Genomic DNA, 22068 nt, shown 5'->3' with positions numbered 1-22068 from the left:
AGGAAGGGGTCAGGCTGAACTCAATGAACTTTGTTCCCAGACCCTGACTAGGAGTTAGATTGTGCGATGAGTGGGGTAAAAGTAAGCGTGTTTGCATTTTATACGGCACGGAGGCATTTACAACAGAGAGTGCTATTGGACAGCGTGGGGATGAAGAATGGGATCCATGGAGCAGACTCCAGCGGCGGCTCCCACGGGGCCCGCCCAGCATTTCCAAATAGGCTCCCTGCACCGCTGTCACTTTCCCTCGCTGGGATCGACCCCTTCCCAAACGGTAACATGGGCACAAACATCAACAACAACAAAGGCGTTTTCCAGCCTTCCCGGCGGCCAGACGCAGGCAAGGCCCCCAGGTCTGGCCCCCGACCTTCCCTGCGTGGGAGCAGGTATCCCTGGAACAAGGCCTGTGCCCGGGTACCAGGGCATCTCCTCATCATACGGGGCCCTGCAGCGGGGCTGACAGGCTCGTACAGAACATCTCTATCCAGCCCCACCAAAAGGTCTGTGATGTGCCTAACATCTCTTCTTTGCAATTAAGAACCCTACCTAATTCCTGGAAAAAATATGCAGCTGTCTCTCGCTAGCTGCAGGAAGTTTGATTAAAGAGCTGATAAGAGCACCGAAGAGACATCATGCCTTGTCTTTGCTGAACCAGAGGGGGAAGCAGTTTTTTGAAAAGAGAGAAGAAAAGGCTTGGTCTCCACCCCAATGTTCATTGCAGCACTATTTACAATAGCCAGGTCTTGGAAGCAACCCAAATGTCCATCAATAAATGGATAAAGAAGATGTGGTACATACATGCAATGGTATATTACTCAGTCATAAAAAGGAACAAAATTGGGTCACTTGTAGAGATGTGGATGGACCTAGAGACTGTCATACAGAGTGAAGTAGGTCAGAAAGAGAAAAACAAATATCATGTATTAATGCATATATGTGGAATCTAGAAAAATGGTAGAGTTGAACTGGTTTACAAGGCAGAAGTGGAGACACAGATGTAGAGAACAAACGTATGGACACCAAGGGGGGAAAGCAGGGTGGTGGTAGTGGGATGGATTGGGAGATTGGGATTGACATATACACACTAATACGTATAAAATAGATAACCAATAAGAACCTGCTATGGGCTTCCCTGGTGGCGCAGTGGTTGAGAGTCCGCCTGCCGATGCAGGGGACACGGGTTCATGCCCCGGTCCGGGAAGATCCCACATGCCACGGAGCGGCTGGGCCCGTGAGCCATGGCCGCTGAGCCTGCGCGTCCGGAGCCTGTGCTCCGCAACGGGAGAGGCCACAGCAGTGAGAGGCCCGCGTACCGCAAAAAAAAAAAAAAAAAAAAAAAAAAAAGAACCTGCTGTATAAGAACAGAGAACTCCACTTTGCTGTACAGTAGAAACTAACACAACATTGTAAAACAACTCCACCACAATAATAAAATAAATAAATAAATAAAAAGGAAAGAAAAGGCTTGGTCTCCTCAAGGCTCTTCCACAAAACTCCCACCAAAAAATGACTGTGTTCCCGGCTATGGAGACTGACACCCCATGTCAACATCTTTTTCTGAGAGCATCAAGAAGGTAAAAGAAGGTTTTAGGACACGGAGGTGCAAACGTGAGGTGGCACCAGGTGAGATGCACGAGGGGTAGAAGAGGAGGGAGGAAGGTCATCAGGGGGCCAGTGACAAGGGTCCACCTGAAATTTCAACATCGTTCACGCCTTAAATCTCTCCTGGAGTAAGAAATAAGATAGACTACAAATTGCCGCCTCTTCCTTTGAAAAACCAATGAAAGCCTCTATCTATAAAGGCTTCACTGATTATTTTATTCATTGGCATCAGGGGAAGTAAAAGGTCACACCTCTGCTCTCAAATACACTCCAAATGTGAGTGCAGGTGGCTGAGTGGGCTGCGGCCCTCTGGGGGTTTCCTGAGAACACGCTGCCGCCCCAGGTGTTTTAGGAACGAACAGCAGTCAGATTGCCCCTGAAGGGACATCTGTGTGTCTCACTCGCCATCAGTGAGTCTCAGACACACATGCAGAGCCACCGCCACAAACTCGTGGAAGCCCTTTATAAGCCTGGTAAGGTCATTCGACGTCCCTGGAGAAGCCCCATTCTGGGTGTGAGGTTTCACCGCGGTCACGCCCACGTGTGCCCGCAGAGCCCCTCCTCCCAGCACACATGTGACAGCACATGTGACATGTGACGCCAGCAGGACCAGAACCCAGACCTCATCTCACGCTCGCTCCCTGGATCTCCAGTGGCCCCTCCCCTCCTTCCCAACCACTACACACAAGCACCGCATTTCTGAGCCGCTTACAGACACGCCTCCATCTGAGCAGTAAAGTCCTCTGCTAGAAACTGCGAGACTTCCCCCTGGGTATTTACCCACATCCACCACCTCCATCACCTGCATCACTTGCATCACGTCCATCACCTGCATTACGTCCATCACCTGCATCACCTCCATCACTACATCACCATCATCACCTCCATTACCTGCATCACCTCCATCACTGCATCATCTTCATCACCTGCATCACCTCCCATCACCTGCATCACCTCCATTACCTGCATCACCTCCATCACTACATCACCTCCATCACTGCATCACCTCCATTACCTGCATCACCTCCATCACTACATCACCTCCCATCACTGCATCACCTCCCATCACCTGCATCACCTCCATCAACACTACTACCAGCACCTCCCGCCGTGTGGACATGGCCCAGAGGATGAAAGGGGTCACACGGTACCTGAGCAGTCCCCATGGTGGCGGAGCCGGTGCGGGCCGGGTGTTCACAGGCAGCTGCTGGGAAACCGGGCTGCTACGGCCGGGCCTCGGATGGTGGGAAGGCCTATGATGAGGAATGGATAGAAATGGGGAAAACATGATAAAAAAGGGTAAACAACCTCCCCCATGGAAAAAGAAACATATGGAATGTACATTAAAAAAATGACACTGAGCAATAATTAAATCAATCTAGAACAGCAATATGGCAAGAATGAAATAGGCAGAGACGCTGTACATAAAAAATAACACCAGGTATTTTTAAATAAGACCGTGGAACCGAGAACCCTGTAGGCACCTACATCACGTGGGCATTATGCAAGTATTTCGATTTTCAAGCTGGATTTGAGGTTATGATAGACAGATTTCCCAACTTCAAAATATTCACCCAAAGAGAAATAATAAAACCATACTTTAAATTAGGGGTGATGATTCCGCATATAACTTGAGGATGGAAGCGATATTTGTGAACTTAGACTGGTTCTGCAAAGAGCCAGGCAGGTTCCAAGAAACAAAAGAACAGTCCCAGGGAATATTAATAATCGATCATTTTCTTTCCACGAGAAAAAAGTGCTATCCCCAGATAAACCCAAACACAGCATTTTTTTAAAAGAGGTGCTAGTTCATATACCTTGATAAATTATAAAGCCTCTGCCCTTTTTTCATCGCATACTGATACACGAAATCACTGTTTCCCCCAAAATGAACCAGATGAAAGAGGAACATGCATTTTTTTGAGAAGACTTGTTTATAACATCACATTGGAAAGTGTGCTGTGCTTTATTCATACTGAGCTTGTAGGAACACAAACGCTCACCCACAAAACACTTCACATGGCCCTGAAACACCGTGGTCACATCAGATTAATTTCCACGAATCCGGAAGAGCTGCATGCTGTACCCCATCTTCTGAAAATCCTGTTTTGTCAGCAAAAGCTCTGACCAACCACCAGTCTGATCACATGCTACTAAACGTCATGTACTTACTTTCAAAGGTACGATCCTAAAAAGTTGAGAAAATGAGCCATTTCTTACTGTAGCAAGCACCCGCCACAAGCACTGATTACAATACACAAACTGGATATCCACCCTTGGTCTCCGGTAACCAGTTAACACACATGTGTTGTGACTATCAATCTAAACTGTATATTAGTTCCAAGTTATTGAAGGTTAAAATGCCCAACCCTCCCAGAATTGACATCCGGCTCATCTGCTGGACTAATTCACTTACTGTATCACCAAGATCTCTCCATGTCAGCACACAGTTAGGCACGCCTCCTTTTAATGAACTTTACTGCATTTCGCAGATACTGTGATTTTTACAAACTGAAGGTCTGTAACAACCCTGCATAAAGCAAGTCTGTTGGTGTCATTTTTCCAACAGCCTTTACTTGCTTCATGTGTCTAAGTCACATTTTGGTAACTCTCACTATTTCAAACTTTTTCATTAGTATTGTATTTGTTACGGTGATCTGTGATCGGTGATCTTTGATGTTACTATTGTTATTGTTTTGGGCATCACGAACCTCGCCCGTGTAAGACGGGAACTGAATCGTTAAACGTTGTGTGTGTTCTGATTGCTCCACCAGCCATTCCCCATCTCTCCCTCTCCTCAGCCTCCCTGAGATACAACAGTATCGAAATTAAGCCAGATAATAACCCTACAAGGGCTTCTAAGTGTTCAAGTGAAAGGAAGAGGTGCACGTCTCTCACTTTAAGTCAAAAGCTAGAAATGATTAAGCGTAGTGAGGAAGGCATGTCAAAAGCTGAGACAGGCTGAAAGCTGGGCCTCTTGCACCCGTCAGCCAAGTTGTGAGTGCAAAGGAAAAGTTCTTGAAGGAAATTGAAAGTGCTCCTCCAGTGAACACACAAATGATAAGAAAGCAAAACAGGGCTTCCCTGGTGGCGCAGTGGTTGAGGGTCCGCCTGCCGATGCAGGGGACGCGGGTTCGTGCCCCGGTCCGGGAAGATCTCACATGCCGCGGAGCGGCTGGGCCCGTGAGCCATGGCCGCTGAGCCTGCGCATCCGGAGCCTGTGCTCCGCAACGGGAGAGGCCACAACAATGAGAAGCCCACATACCGCAAGAAAAAAAAAAAAAAAGAAAGCAAAACAGCCTTATTGCTGATTTGGAGAACGTTTCAGTGTCTGGTTAGAAGATCAAATCAGCCACACATTCCCCTAAGCCAAAGCCTCATCCAGATCAAGGCCCCAACTCTCTTCAATTCTGTGAAGGCTGAGAGAGATGAGGAAGCCGCAGAAGAAAAGTCTGAAGCTAGCAGAGGTTGGTTCATGAGGTTTAAGGAAAGAAGCCGTCTGTATGACATAACAGTATAAGGTGAAGCAGTAGGTGCCGATGTAGAAGCTGCAGCAAGTCATCCAGAAGACCTAGCTAAGATAATTAGTGATTTTCAGTGTGGATGAAACAGGCTTCTCTTGGAAGAATATACCATCTAGGACTTTCATAGCGAGAGAGGAGAAGTCAATGCCCGGCTTCAAAGCCTCAAAGGACAGACTGACCCTCTTGTTAGGGGCAAATGCAGCTGGTGACCTTAAGTGAAAGCCAACGATCATTTACCATTCCGAGACTCCTAGGGCTCTTAAAAATTATGCTAAATCTACTCTGCCTGTGCTGTATAAGTGGAACAACAAAGCCTGGATGACAGCACATCTGTTTATAACATGGTTTACTGAATATTTTCAGCCCACTATTGAGACCTACTGCTCAGAAAAAGATGCTTTCAAAATATTACTGCTCATTGACAAGGCACCTGGTCACCCAAGAGCTCTGATGGAGATGTGCAATGAGATTAATGCTTTCAGGCCTGCTAATGCAATCTCCATTCTGCAGCCCACAGATCAAGGAGTAATTCCTACTTTCAAGTCTTATTATTTAAGAAATATATTTCATAAGGCTGTAGCTACCAATAGCTACCATAGACAGTTATTCCTCTGATGGGTCTGGGCAATCGAATGAAGTCAATTGAAAACCTTCTGGAAAGGAGTCTCAATTCTGGGTGCCATTAAGAACATCCGTGGTTCATGGGAAGAGGTCAACATATCAACATTGACAGGAGTTTGGAAGAAGTTGGTTCCATCCCAACAGGGATGACTTTCAGGGGTTCAAGGCTTCAGGGGAGGAAGGAACTGCAGATGTGGTGGAAACACAAGAGAACTAGAATCAGAAGCGGAGCTTGAAGATGTGACTGAATTGCTGCAATCTTGTGATGAAACTTGAAAAATGAGGAGTTGCTTCTTATGGATGAGCAAAGAAAGTAGCTTCTTGAGAGGGAATCTACTCCTGGTGAAGATGCTGTGAAGGTTGTTGAAATGACAACAGAGGATTTAGAATATTACAGAAACGATAAAGCAGCAGCAGGGTTTGAGAATATTGACTCTACATTTTTTTAATGTTGCTTTTTAAAAAATTCTTCCTCATATTCTTTTCCATTACTGTTTCTTACAGGATATTGAATGTAGTTCCCTGTGCTATACACTAGGACCTTGTTTATTGGCTGCAATTTTGAAAGAAGTTCTGTGGGTAAAATGCTATTAAACAGCATCACCTGCTACAGAGAAATCCTTCCTGAAAGGGTCAATCAGTGCAGCCAACTTCAGTGTTGTCTTAAGAAACTGCTACCCCAGCCTTCAGCAACCACCACCCCGATCCGTCAGCAGCCTCAACGTCAAGCCACGACCCTCCTCCAGCAAAAGATTACAATTCACTAAAGGCTCACATGATGGTTAGCGTTTCTTAGTAATAAAGTACTTTTTAATTAAGGTAAGTACATTGTTTTTTTTAGGCACAATGCTATTGCCCACTTAATAGACTACAGTATAGTGTGAGCATAACTTTTATATGCACTGGGAAACCAACAACTTTGCGTGACTTGCTTTATGGCGGTGGCCTGGACTGGAACCCACAGTATCTCAGAGCTGTGCCTGTACTTAATTATCTTTTTCTTGCCTTGAAGACTCACAACTGGCCCTACAAATCCCTTACTGTGACGCATTTGTGTTGTTTCCAATTTCCTCCAACTGGTAACAATTCCGTATATATTTTTGATTGCTCTCAGTGAGTTTATGCAGAATAGGTTTCTATGAGTAGAATTACTGGGTCAAAGGATATCCACATTTTTAGCCCCAAATACTGCCCAAACATTTGTACTTATTTACCCATCACATAGTATCAATTTTGTTTGTTTTTGCCTCTGTTGAAAAGAAAGTTTCTCATTGTTTTCATTGAGTTTCAGGGCCTTTTAATATGACTATTGATCAAATGTATTTCTGTATAAGTTGTCTGTTCCATAGATTAGCCTACTTCTTTGGGGTGATAAATTTTTAATTACCAAACAAGTATCTCTTTATAAATTCCAGAATTTTATACTTCTGCTCTGTAGGTTACAAACGTTTTATTTCATTGTCATTCATGTGTTAACTTCATCAATGGTATCTTGCAACAATTTACATGGGTTTAACATTATTTATGTGTCCAAATATATCAATCCTTTCCTTAACCGTTTCTGTGATTAGAAAGATCTTCCCAATTCCACAATTTAAGAGATATTTTCTATTAACTTTTCTTTTAGCCCGTCTATAACTATTTTTAATGACTGGAACTTTTTAAAATGTATTTGAAACTTTTTTGAGTTGTGAAATAGAAATTAATTTTTTTCTCTCCAATGGCAACCAGTTACCACAACAAATTGGCCAAATAATCCATATTTTCTCCACCAACTTGAAAATGCCACTTAAATAGAGAAGTTTGTTCTGCAGATCTGTCTACCTTCTGTAGCATTAGAATGAGATTTTTCTCTCCAGTAGACCAGAACTCCCACCATTCAGATTTTTCTTTAAAACTCTTTTTTGGACAATCTTGTGAATTGATTCTTCTAGTTAATTTTATTATCCCTTAATTAACTCCTCCCTCCCCACCTTTATTGCCCTTCCAAACAGGATTCTGACTAACATTACAGCGTACGAGAGCACATGTATGTACACACATGCACACACATGCACACCTGAAGGGAAGGGATGTGTTTCAGTACTGAGTTTCCCACTACAGTGTCTCCCTATACCAAGCACTTGGTAATGTCTTATGTCCTTTCCAAGCATTTTATCACTTTTTCCCCTATAGCCCTCATCCATTCCTGTTTTATCCCAAGGTATTTGGTAGGGTTTGACATTTTTGAGAGTGGACCTCAAAAACAAAATTATTTTATGGTGTGCACTATAAGGATTTTTATTTATTAGTTTTTTATGTGTCCTATATAATCAATGTTCCTACTGATCTAGCAGATTTTGTATAATATCTTCCATTTTTCACTGAAATTAAGTCTTGATTTCCAATATTTTATCTCCTTTATTTTCCCATATAACCTTAACTAGAGACCCCAGAATAATATGGACTAATAGTGATCATTCTGACATTGTTACTTTGTTCCATATTTTAGTATTTCCTCCATGACTACCATGCTTGCTGTGGTTTCTGATTATATTCTTACCCCTGTTGAGAAAGGTTCCTGCCAATGCTCTTTCACTTAGAATTTATCATAAATGGCTACTGTATTGTTTCAAGGTCTTTCAGTATCTACTGATACAACTGTATGTATTTTTTCTTTTTTAACATGTTCATCTTATTCATTCCCACAATAGAGATTCTATTATTGAAATAATCTTAAATTTATGGAACAGAGCCTACTTGGTCTTATTTAATATACAGTTAATTCAATGTGCTGTTTATGAAATTTACATTTACATTCTTAAGTGAAATTAGCCTTTTTCTGATCCATTACTACATTATGGGGTTATTCATTATAAATAAATTATTTATAATTCATTATAAAAGAGTGATGCTTATTTCTCTGAAATAGTTTAGATAACATAGAATTATCAATTCCAAAAAGTTTCTGTAGAATTTACCTATGAAACTGAGCCAGTGCCTTTCATAAATGCACATTTATGAAAAAATTTTAATTTTCCCATGGCTACTGTTCCAGTCACATTTAATAACCTTTGTTGAGTCAACTTATGGCATTTATATTCACCAAGAAAACCAACAATTTCATCTTGATTTTCCAACTTCTCAGCAAAAATGTCTACAGATTATCATATGATTTTCTTTTAACTTTATTATTTGTGATTCTATCACATTTTCCATCTCGAATTCTTTATATTCTTGAATTTCCTCTTTATTTTCTTTATTAATCTTGCCCCAAGTTTATTCTCAGTACATTTTTTGCATGTTCTTGTAAACATCACAGAACTCTGTATTGTATTTAATCCAACCTGAGAGTCCATTTTTAATCTTTTTTTTTTTTTTTTGGCCACGCCACACAGCTTGCGGGATCTCAGTTCCCCAACCAGGGATTGAACCCAGGCCACAGCAGTGAAAGCCCAGAATCCTAAGCACTAGGCCACCAGGAAACTCCCTGTTTTTAATGTTTGAGTTTTGCCCATTTACATTTATTGTGATTACTGATAAACTGGAACTTATTTTGTCCTGATAGTTCATGTTTAATTTAATGTTTTTCGTTGTACATTTCACTATCTTATATAGCAGAGGATATATACTATCTTACATCCCCAACCTTTTTGGCACCAGGGACCAGTTTCGTAGAAGACAATTTTTCCACAGCCGGGGTGGGGATGTGATGGTTTCCGGATGATTCAAGCACATTACATTTATTGTGCACTTTATTTCTATTATTATTACATTGTAATAGATAATGAAATAATTTTACAACTCACCATAATGCAGAATCAGTGGGGGCCCTGAGCTTGTTTTCCCTTGCCAGTCACTGATAGGGTTTTGATATGAGTCTGCAAGCAATTGATTTATTATGGTCTCTGTGCAGTCAAACCTCTCTGCTAATGGTAATCTGTATTTGCAGCTGCTTCCCAGCACCAGCATCACTGCCTCAGCTCCACCTCAGATCATCAGGAATTAGATTCCCATAAGGAGCACGCAACCTAGATCTCTCGCATGTGCACTTCACAGCAGGGTTCGAGCTCCTGTGAGAATCTAATGCTGCTGCTGATCTGACAGGAGGTGGAGCTCAGGCGGTAATGTGAGTGATGGGGAGAGACCGTAAATACAGATGAAGCTTCGCTCGCTCACCTGCCGCTCCCCTCCTGCTGTGCAGCCCGGTTCCGCTACTGGTCCGTGGCCAGGGGGTTGGGGACCTCTGTTGTATAGGATTTTCATTGTACTTTCTTTGTACCTATATATTTTATTTCTCCCTTAAACGTTTTAACATATGCAATTATATATGTTTTTCTAGCAAAGCCATCAATTAACCAGTATCTCTAACATCCTCTTGAACAAAACAAGGACTTCAGCACTACGCTCTCACTTTCCCAAGTGTAGACTTCCCTCCCCCATACCACATCTGCTCTGATATTACCGTTATGTGGATTCCAAGTATGGTTGCTTATCAAACAAAGAGAAAATGTATTCCTCATTCTAAAATCAATACTCATAAATGTGTCTTTGGTATTTTTGCTCACATCTTTCTGGGTTAATTTTTCCTCATCCTCAAAAACATGCTCCTGTTTTTCTTTCAACGTGGTCTCTGTGGGGTCAAATGTCCAAGTCCTTGTATGTCTGAAAACATCTCCATTTCACCTTCAATATTGAATGACAGTTCGACTAAGTATAGAATTCAAGAAATTCAAAAGATATCTCCCGGCACCTATTGTTCCTGTTGAGACATTTCTTGTCAATCAGTACGCAAGTTCTATTTCCTAGACCACGTCTCTCAGGATCCTGTCTTGACTCTGGAGTGTGTCATGTTTCACAATGATGGTTTTTCTTTGCCTTTATTCCAGCCTCGCAGGTGGTTCCATTTTTCAGTCTGAAGACCGTTTTCCTCAATTTGGGGAATTAACAGCCACTTGATCACAAATACTGATTAACCATCTTTTTTTTTTATAATTCCCTTCTAGCATTTTTACCTTTTGGATCCAAGTACTGCAACATTAACTGTGCTTCCTCATGTTCTCTCTTTACCTTTTTTGTGCTTAATTCTAGGGAATTCCTTCAGCTTGATCTTCTAGCGCACTGAATTTTTTTTCAGCTATGCTTGACCTGTGACTACTGAGTTTTCATCTCAAGGGCTATCATTGTTATAATATTTCTACTTGGTGCTTTTATGTAATGACCCATTCTTGCTTTATAGGTGTTCCACATGGCATATTGGTTAAAAACACAGGATCTGAAGCAGAGGTTTGAACCCAGGAGCCTCTCTTTACCAGTAACACATCCTCTGCATGCCCGTCTCCTAATCGGTAGCTGCTGATAACAGGACTTACCCCATGAGGCAGTTATAAGGACTCAGTCCTTATTACTCACGTAAAGTCCTCAGAACTTCAACAGAAACATCTTAAGAGCTCAGCGATAACACAGGAGTGGTCTCTGGGTCCAGTAACGTACTTTGGCTGTATGAACCCATCCACCCTGCTTTTCACTGCCTCTACTGATTTTAAGGGGAAACGAAACTAAATTCTACTCTAAAATTCTTCCTTTTTCATGGCATCTGCTCCTGCTTTGCAGATGAAATGTGCAATCTCCCTTCAAAGACATATGAGGGCTTTTTCTAAGTTCTCTTCTGGTTTCTCCTTCAGGAGGTCACCATTTATAACTCAGTGTGTTTTGCCTGTCGAGTGACGATTGCCTTCAAATGGCCTAGCTTTTACCATCTACTCACCCTCATCCTTCCACAGTCCAAGCAGCCTGAGTCCAGCTTCTGGGCTCCAGAAAGTGGACAGGCAGGCTGCCACTGAGAAGGATGACAGCCATCCCGAGACTGATTAGCTGGAAAAGTGTGGGGCCCACACTTGGTGAGGCAAGGAGGAGTCTCAGCGTCCCAGGCTCTTATGAGTGTTCACAGCTGGGGGTGTGAGAATGTGCCCCCCTCCCCAGCCCACTGGGCCCGGGTTGCAGAGGGAAAATGTTCGGGTCGGCAGAGCAGGCCGCAAGGAAGATCCGATCAGCAGCATCTGTGGGCTTTTAGGCCCTAAACCTCCTGTAAACGACACCGTGTAATTTTCATATAAACTTAACTTTCCATTTTTATTCCGTGGTGCTAAAAGGAATAGGATTTAAGAAACGTAACACACACACGCGCGCACGCTTCAAGAACGGAAAGCAGACCGTGGTTCATATTTATATTTTACAAAAAGTATTTTCCCTAATAGAAACAGATGAAATTATAGGAACCTACTTTCCAAATCACAAAATAACATTTTCTTAATTATATCATACGCACACAAGTATAAACATTATACCAAATATTCTCTACCTAATTTATGATATCCATAATTATTTCAACTGGCCATCCTAAAATGTCTCAGGTTTTTTTACCCTCTAAAAAGGAATATAAACCACTGTGCTATGCATGTGATAACAGGAACTGCAGATCATGTATGTTTGCTCTCTTGATACTTTAATAAGATGAGAAGGGGACTTCCCTGGTGTCCAGTGGGTAGGACTCTGCATTCCCAGTGCAGAGGGCCCAGGTTCCATCCCTGGTCATGGAACTAGATCCCACATGCATGCTGCAACTAAGAGTTCACATGCTGCAACTAAGAGTTCACATGCTGCAACAAGGATCCTGTGTGCCGCAACTAAGTCCGAGCACAGCCAAAATAAATAAATAAATTTTAAAATAATAATAATAATAATCAGATGAGAAAATGTAGAAATTTCAAGTTCTGTTTAGTTGGTTAAAAGGTAATCTTTTTTTTTTATTGGTGGCTTGTGGGATCTTAGTTCCCCCACCAGGGACTGAACCCGCTCCCCCTACAGTGGAAGGGCAGAGTGCTAACCACTGGACAACCAGGGAAGTCCCAAGGTAATCTTGATTCAAGATAGTACTGAAATAAGAATACCTTCTATGGTAGCTAAGAAGAGGTTATGGTAAAGCACAACCGAACACAGCAATGACACGTGTGTTCTACTTTTCTCATTTTGTCCCTGATACGATACACAGATATCAATCATTCCTCACTTGGTCCCTGCAGCCAAAGCCAACATCCTCCCCATTTTCCAACAAACTTGAATTAACTGCCTTCTCCATATCCACAGACAAGGGAAGAAAGCAGAGCCTGTTCCCAGAGATGTATTCTAAGTATCACAATGAGGCAAAAATAATTCACTCAATATATTATCATTTTTGAACAGAACTTATCATGTTTCGTCCAAGCATCACATCAGAGGTGAGTGCCCATGTTTTTAGGGAACGAGATCATCTATTAAAGCTTTAAGAAATAAACACGTCTCAATAGATGCTGAAAAAGCTTTGGACAAAATTCAACACCCATTTATGATAAAAACTCTCCAGAAAGTAGGCATAGAGGGAACCTACCTCAACATAATAAAGGCCATATATGACAAACCCACAGCCAACATCATTCTCAATGGTGAAAAACTGAAAGCATTTCCTCTAAGATCAGGAACAAGACAAGCATGTCCACTCTCGCCACTATTATTCAACATAGTTTTGTAAGTTTTAGCCACAGCAATCAGGGAAGAAAAAGAAAGAAAAGGAATCCAAATCGGAAAAGAAGAAGTAAAGCTGTCACTTTCTAAAGATGACATGATACTATACATAGAGAATCCTAAAGATGCTACCAGAAAACTACTAGAGCTAATCAATGAATTTGGTAAAGTAGCAGGATACAAAATTAATGTACAGAAATCTCTTGCATTCTTATGCACTAATGATGAAAAATCTGAAAGGGAAATTAAGGAAACACTCCCATTTACCATTGCAACAAAAAGAATAAAATACCTAGGAATAAACCTACGTAAGGAGACAAAAGACCTGTATGCCGAAAACTATAAGACACTGATGAAAGAAATTAAAGGCAATACAAACACATGGAGAGATATACCATGTCCTTGGATTGGAAGAATCAACATTGTGAAAATGACTATACTACCCAAAGCAATCTACAGATTCAGTGCAATCCCTATCAAACTACCAATGGCATTTTTCACAGAACTAGAACAAAAAAGTTTCACCATTTGTATGGAAACACAAAAGACCCCGAATAGCCAAAGCAATCTTGAGAAAGAAAAACAGAGCTAGAGGAATCAGGCTCCCAGACTTCAGATGATACTACAAAGCTACAGTAATCAAGACAGTATGGTGCTGGCACAAAAACAGAAATACAGATCAATGGAACAGGATAGAAAGCCCAGAGATAGACCCACGCACATATGGTCACCTTATCTTTGACAAAGGAGGCAAGAATATACAATGGAGAAAGGACAGCCTCTTCACTAAGTGGTGCTGGGAAAACCGGACAGCTACATGTAAAAGAAAGAAATTAGAACACTCCATAACACCACACACAAAAATAAACTCAAAATGGATTAAAGACCTAAATGTAAGGCCAGACACTATAAAACTCTTAGACAAAAACATAGGCAGAACACTCTATGACATAAATCACAGCAAGAGCCTTTTTGACCCACCTCCTAGAGAAATAGAAACAAAAATAAACAAATGGGACCTAATGAACTTAAAATCTTTTGCATAGCAAAGGAAAACATAAACAAGATGAAAAGACAACCCTCAGAATGGGAGAAAATATTTGCAAACGAAGCAACTGACAAAGGATTCATCTCCAAAATTTACAAGCAGCTCATGCAGCTCAATACCAAAAAAAAAAAAACCCAATCCAAAAGTGGTCAGAAGACCTAAACAGACATTTCTCCAAAGAAGATATACGGATTACCAACAAACACATGAAAGGATGCTCAACATAACTAATCATTAGAGAAATGCAAATCAAATCTACAATGAGGTATCACCTCACACCAGTCAGAATGGCCATCATCAAAAAATCTACAAACAATAAATGCTGGAGAGTGTGTGGAGAAAAGGGAACCCTCTTGCACTGTTGGTGGGAAGGTAAATTGATACAGCCACTATGGAGAACAGTATGGAGGTTCCTTAAAAAACTACAAATAGGGCTTCCATGGTGGCGCAGTGGTTGAGAGTCCGCCTGCCGATGCAGGGGACACGGGTTCGTGCCCCGGTCCGGGAGGATCCCACATTTCGCGGAGCGGCTGGGCCCGTGAGCCATGGCCACTGAGCCTGCGCGTCCAGAGCCTGTGCTCTGCAACGGGAGAGGCCACGACAGTGAGAGGCCCACATACCACACACACAAAAAAAAAAAAATCAAAAAACTACAAATAGAACTACCATATGACCCAGCAATCCCACTACTGGGCATATACCTTGAGAAAACCATAATTCAAAAAGAGTCATGTACCACAATGCTCATTGCAGGACTACTTACAATAGCCAGGACATGGACGCAACCTAAGTGTCCATCAACAGATGAATGGATAAAGAAGATGTGGCACATATATACAATGGAATATTACTCAACCATAAAAAGAAATGAAATTGAGTTATGTGTAGTGAGGTGGATGGACCTAGAGTCTGTCATACAGAGTTAATTAAGTCAGAAAGAGAAAAACAAATACCATATGCTAACACATATATATGGAATCTAAAAAAAAAATCGTTCTGAAGAATCTAGGAGTAGGATAGGAATAAAGACGCAGATGTATAGAATGGACTTGAGGACATGGGGTGGGGGAAGGGTAAGCTGGGACGAAGTGTGAGAGTGGCATGCACATATATACACTACCAAATGTAAAACAGATAGCTAGTGGGAAGCAGCCGCATAGCACAGGGAGATCAGCTCGGGTGCTTTGTGACCACCTAGAGGGGTGGGATAGGGAGGGTGGGAGGGAGACTCAAGAGGGAGGAGATATGGGGATATATGTAAATGTATAACTGATTCACTTTGTTATACAGCAGCAACTAACACAACAATATAAAGCAATTATACTCCAATAAAGATGTTAAAAAAATAGTAATAAATATGTTTAATAAACAAAGGGTATAGAAGATTGTCATGTGGCATATGTCGTAAATAAGGATTATAGAAAAACAGTTTACAGCGTAATGAAGCTTCATTTACAGAATGTATTTCAAGAACAACAGACAGCAAAGAACTAAGTGTGAAATCCAATTATCGGCGCATTAGGCACTTACAACTTCATATTTGCAATTGTTTTATAATCACTGTACTGCCATTTGCATAAGATGTGTAATGGTGTGTACCAGATCTGTACTCTACATTCTGCTTCATATTTTAATTAATGACTAAAAAGATAATAAACAGCATTTCAGTACAAAATGCATTTTGAACAGTATTAACTTATCAAGCATTGCAAGAATCAGTGATATTGGAGGAATTAAAAGACAGTGGCCAGGGCTTCCCTGGTGGCGCAGTGGTTGAGAGTCCGCCTGCCGATGCAGAGGACACGGGTTCGTGCCCCGGTCCGGGAGGATCCCACATGCCGCGAGCGGCTGGGCCTGAGCCATGGCCGCTGAGCCTGCGCGTCCGGAGCGTGTGCTCTGCAACGGGAGAGGCCACAACAGTGAGAGGCCCACGTACCGCAAAAAAAAGAAAAAGAAAAAAAAAAAAAAGACAGCCGCCAGAGGTGGACACAGCAGAGCAGCACTGAAGCCCCGACGTCCCGCAGAAGGCGAGCCGGTGCTCAGAGACGCCCCACGATCATGGGTAGACGCATTTAAAGGGCTTGACAGCGGATCAAATTAAACCCCGATTTTTCCGCAGGACTTACCCCCACCCAGAGGAAGCATCTGGGCACAAACCTCAGCTGTAGCTCCAGGCCCAGAGCGGAGGCCCCGGATGGGGCGTCACCAACCACAGACACAGGGTGCTGCGCACAGTGGTCTCGCCGGCGGGTCAGCCAGACAACAGAGCAGAGCTTCCGTGCCAGCGATTGCGGAGGACGAACGGTGACCGTCGTGCAGACACCCCCACACACGCGCTCGGGCTGTGCCCTCGGGGGGCGTCTGAGGACAAGACAGACATCCTCTGAGGGGACTATGAGTTCTATTGATTTCAGGCCCCTTAACTCACAGGGGTGGACACACTCCAACTCGCAACATAATGAAGAAATTGTATCTGTAATCCCATGTTCCTTCCCAATGCTACACCACCAAGGAACCACTTAAACTACACAGGATCACGCTGTGTAAGAGAGACTGAGAACACGTCTGAGCTGATGAGACAAGCCGCGCTGCTGTGAGAGAGACGATGGACGGACAGAGGGAAAGAGAGAGAGAGAGAGAGAGAGAGAGACACATGGACAGACAGACAGACATAGGGAGGCAGAGACACACAGAGAGAAACACAGGGAGACAGAGAGACATAAAGAGACAGTGACAGAGGGAGATAGATAGGCAGACAGAGAGACAGGGAAACAGAGAGACAGAGACAGATGGACAAATGGAGGGGGAGAGAGAGACAGACACATGGACAGACAGACAGACAGAGGGAGGGAGACAGAGACACACACAGAGGGAGACACACACAGAGAAACACAGAGAGACATAGAGACCCAAAGAGACAGTGACAGACAGAGATAGATAGGCAGACAGAGAGACAGGGAAACAGAAAGAGACAGACGGACAGATGGAAGGGGAGAGAGAGACAGACACAGGGACAGAGACAGAGAGAGAGACAGACAGAGGCAGAGAGACCAAGAGAGATAGAAGCAGAGACAGAGAGACAGAAGCAGAGACAGAGAGACAGAAGCAGAGACAGAGAGACAGAGAAAGATGCAGAGACAGAGAGACGGAGAGAGAGCATGAATATAGACTTACTCTCAGCAAGTTACAGACGCCAGTTATTTCCTTAGCAGTAAAAAGTTAGACCAAAATAAAGGGTCTAAGAAAAAGTCAAAACATTAATGGGAAAGTTTCAAACAGTGACGAAGAAGCTGAATGAAAGCAGTTGTTGACAACACTTTCCGGAGACACTTTGGGGACACACTTTTTAAGGGGATTTCCACAGTAAAGCAGTGACCATGGGCCCACACAATGATATAGAAAATACAGATAAATTTTGAGGAAGAAATCCTGATAGATTTGAAAGGTACTAGGCAGCTAAGTATTAAGTACAAATGTCATTACCGGGTAAACGAGGTGTTTCTGTCACAGAGAAACTGTTGGTCCATGGTTCGAAGGCTTAGGGAAGGGCAGGGGTCTACAACAAGGTCATGAGCGTCGTCCGCCTAGGCCGCCCTGGGACAGCTACACGCCTGCACTTTGAGAAACCCCACCTCTCAGCAGTCAGTCACCCTGCGGAGGACACGATCAGATCCCACCCGGAAAGGTGCGCACACCCCTCCCTGTGGGTCCCGGTGGGCAGCCCCATGGTTTTCCCCTGGGAAGGGGGGGCACCCATTCCCTCTGAGGGGAAGCGCCCTCCCCGTGCCCCCCTCAGGGGTCCCAGCAGGACCAGGAGAATGTCCCGCTCATCAGAGAGGATGAATCCCACCCACACCCTAGGCCTGGGGTCTCTCTTCCTTCGGGGGCACCCACCGCCCCTCACCTGCCCGGCACACACAGGCCCTTCCCGTTGAGATCTCCGTGCACGAGCTCACCCCACACCTGCCCACCACCAGGCGCACACACGGCACTCCATCCACGTGTCATGGCAACAGCAGGGGTCCAGTGTGCCAATCCCATTCATCTGACACCCAGGGGCCCTGTGCCACCTTGTAACACAGAAGGCACGTGACCTTCTCCGACACTCACGACAACCAAGGGTGGGAAGCACGCCCACGACTGGACAGGAGAAGTTGGGATAGGGGAGCGAGACATGGTATGTCCACAGGAGCCCTGGCCGGGACCCCGACTCGGGTCCCTGACCTCAAGGAGCAGGGAGCCTCAGCGATGCCCTTGACCCCAGGGAAGCTCCCCGTCCCCTCCACCTCGTGTGACAACGAGGCGCAGCTCCCAGCCCCTCCCCCATCCGTGGGTCCCTCCTCTGCTCTTTACTCATCCCCCCCGTCCCTTCCTTAAAGTCCTTTTAGCCACTGTTGTCTTATTTCAAAAGCAGCCCCAAGCTCTAAAGGTAAAACGGGAAAGCTAAGAAACTGCCTTTTGGTTACGGGGTAAAAGCAACCAGAGGTTGTGCGGGAAGCAGATAAATATATTATGGCTGTTACCCTGTTCCTCGGGCTCTGACAAGCATAAAACGAGAGACAGAAACAGAGACAGCGAGAGAGGGAGGATAAGATTGAGAACATCTCCCCTAACATCAGCAGAGGCGAGTCTAGGGTTTAGGGAGAGAACACAAATACTTAGCGCTACCGGCCCGCTGGGCAAACCCACAGTAACCAACGTCTCTCACAAAGAAAGGAAAAATGACTATATTTAAGAGAGATAACCAACAAGGAGCTGCTGTACAGCACAGGGAATTCTTGCTGAATATTCTGTAATAAGCTAAATGGGAAAAGAATCTGAAATAGATACATGTGTATGTATAACTGAATCACTTGCTGTACACCTGAAACTAACACAGCATTGTTAATTAACTATGCTCCAATATAAAGTAAAAAGTTTAAAAAAAGAAAGTAAAAACGCCCAAAACAAGAAGCACATGAAGGATCCAACATCTGAAGAAGCTGCTGAAATTCTGAGTCAAGAATTATTTGAGGTTCTCCGTCCAAGGCAGCAGATCCAGGGTTCAAGCCTGTGCCTGTTACAGTCATAACAAGACTGTCCATCCTCGGGGACACTAGGGTTTATGCGATCCCAAATCATTACAGTCACAGTACTAAGTATCTGTGTTTATTATTCCTTGCTCTTTTGTGCCCTGGTCATTTCATAAAGATAATAATTTAATATTTTTCTTTTACATATTGCTGTCTAATTTATAGAACCTTTCCAATGGTAAGAGTGACGAGCATAAAACTGTAATTGAACGGGGAAGCTTTCTGTCTCACTGAACGATGGCTACAGGAAGCAGAGCTGTTTGATCAATCACGAATTCTCTGCATAAAAAGTGCCTAAGAGAAAGAAAATGAAATCGATCAACTAAAACTGCAGCCCGTGCCACAGGAAACACTGAGGAGTACAAAACGACGTACAGGGAAGAAGTTACAACAGGTTCCTGTCTGTGCGTCATCTCTGCCTATAGAGCACGAATGCCTCTGCCTCTGGTCCTGTGCCTTTTGGTGATGGGGTAACCAAAGCTCTTTTCCTTTTGAGCTTGAAGCTGCTTTTGAAATAAAGAGGACAATGGCTGAAAGGATGTTAAGGAAGGGAAAGGGGGAATGAGTAAAGAGCAGGGAGAGGGAACCACACCCCCAATCACAAGGGAATCTGCCGTGCTCCCAGGGTGAGCACACAACCCAGACCTGCTCCGTCAGTGCAGTCCACACCCGACCACGGCTACCAGCTACTAGTCAGGATGTGCCCACTTCTCAGTGACCGAAGGTCAGTGTACGGTTTTCCTGGAGCGACGAGACGTGATGGGGGTGGTGAGGCTGCAGCAGCCATGGGCTCCCTGGGGAGAAGGCCGCCTGAGCGATGCACAGCAGCCTGGAGCCGGGTCAGAACCGGAGAGAGAACCACACCCCAAGGCCACCACTGGAGCCCTTAGATCCTGCTTCCAACGACGCGATCCCATCAAGTCCCCGAACATCTGTAAACCACAGTGGGCTGAGCATCTGGCACTCGTAACCAATCGAGCGAGCTACCATTCTAGCCCAGGAAAATGTTGCCTGGCGTCTTCTTCCGGTTCTAAGATAACATCTTACGCCCGGTTTTCCAAGGGGTTTCCAAACGCTCTTGGCAAAGATCATATGCAAAGGAAATTAGCAACAGAGAGCGTTCTTTTTCTTCTTCAAAATGGAAGAACTAGAAGGGAAAACCCAGCAGGAACTAACAGACCAGGATGAAATCTGCACGCGGTTTCCCACAGATACATGAATATAAGTGTTGGTAAGATTCCCGGATTGGATCATGTCCCGACAAACAAGGTTAGGCCACAGGGGTACACAGGACCCCGGAAACGACAGGTGATTTGGGAGTTCAAGACCACGGACACAGGACAACCCTCCTGTGAGCTGGGATGCGCCTGACTTTGGGTCTGGGTTGTATTTCAGGAAAGATCTTTCGAGAAGGCGAGAGTCGAGGAAGACGTTAAAAGTGTGATAAAGGTAGCAGGTGACGAGCATCCCCAATCCAAAGACACCTCCTCAGCAAAGGCTCTGAAACAGCCCCGTAGCTGATCATAAAAACGGCTTCCCTGGAGGTCAGCTACTGCCCGAAAGGAATGAGAATCTGGGAGGATGATGGGGAGTGGGGAGGAAAGCTAGGGTTTTCCCTTCTCAGACTTACACTACTGATACAACTTCACAAAAAATCTCACTCTGAGGCATTATAAGAGGGGAAAAACAACTGCAGGTAGCTGCCGTCTACTTAGGGGCAGGTCACTCCCACTGCAAGTGACTTGAGTAAGGATCTGGGGCTTTAAACAGTGAAGATGGGGCTTCCCTGGTAGCGCAGTGGTTGAGAGTCCGCCTGCCGATGCAGGGGACGCGGGTTCGTGCCCTGGTCCGGGAAGATCCCACGTGCCGCGGAGCGGCTGGGACCGTGAGCCATGGCCGCTGAGCCTGCACGTCCGGAGCCTGTGCTCCGCAACGGGAGAGGCCACAGCAGTGAGAGGCCCACGTACCGCAAAAAAAAAAAAAAAAAGTGAAGATGAGTCGACATAAATTAGTGCAGGACAATCAGTGCCCTTTCTGGATGACTTAAGATGAATTAGAGTGAAAACATCATAGGCAAGTTTCATATATCTTGAGGGGATGAGAAAGGAAATAATTAATTTTGCACCTTCAAATATTCTCATGTTAGAATTTTACCCCAAATATGGTGGAATCAGGGGCGCGACAGGAAGCAGCCAGTTGCACTGGATCGGGGGACGACGGACGCAAGGCCTGTGGCGGGGTCAGCACCGGATGGGGTCTCAGAGGCAGAAGGAACACGGCCACCCCCGTGGCCGCGGCGTGGACGGTGCGGGAACAGGAAGACACGCCTCTCCCGCTGGCCCTTCCCTCCTGGGGGTCGGGGCAGAGCAGGTGGTCCTGGGCCCCCGGGCTCCCAGCAGTGCCCGCGAAGCTTCCAGGCAGGGCGGGCCACCTCCACCCTCTCGGGCCACGGTCACTGCACAGGGCCGCACCCTCTGGCACGATTCCAGAATCTCGGGGCCTGAACACCCCACACAGCCCGGACAGCAGCCCGCCGGCCAGCCTCTGCCCTCTGAAGACCACCCCCCCGCCCCCCAGCACTGCTCGAATGGCCACTTTTCTCTGCCCTTCTCCGGCCTCTCCTCACCCCCCTCACGCCCTTCAGAGCATCTAGAGCCCCAAC

General features: G+C 44.7%; 1 long non-coding RNA gene across 1 annotated transcript in view; it reads right to left on the bottom strand.

Annotated features, from left to right (window-relative positions):
• Window positions 1-22068, bottom strand: part of LOC132512819 (uncharacterized) — a 233329-nt gene that overhangs the window by 138208 nt on the left and 73053 nt on the right. The window contains exon 2 of the long non-coding RNA XR_009538344.1: window positions 2754-2855. This is a non-coding gene — a long non-coding RNA (uncharacterized LOC132512819). The remainder of the gene's footprint in view (window positions 1-2753; window positions 2856-22068) is intronic.

The sequence above is a fragment of the Lagenorhynchus albirostris genome, chromosome 21, assembly GCF_949774975.1.
Source record: "Lagenorhynchus albirostris chromosome 21, mLagAlb1.1, whole genome shotgun sequence".
NCBI lineage: Eukaryota > Metazoa > Chordata > Mammalia > Artiodactyla > Delphinidae > Lagenorhynchus > Lagenorhynchus albirostris.
Note: the sequence above shows the minus strand (reverse complement) of the source record. Positions and strands in the feature narration are given on the sequence as shown.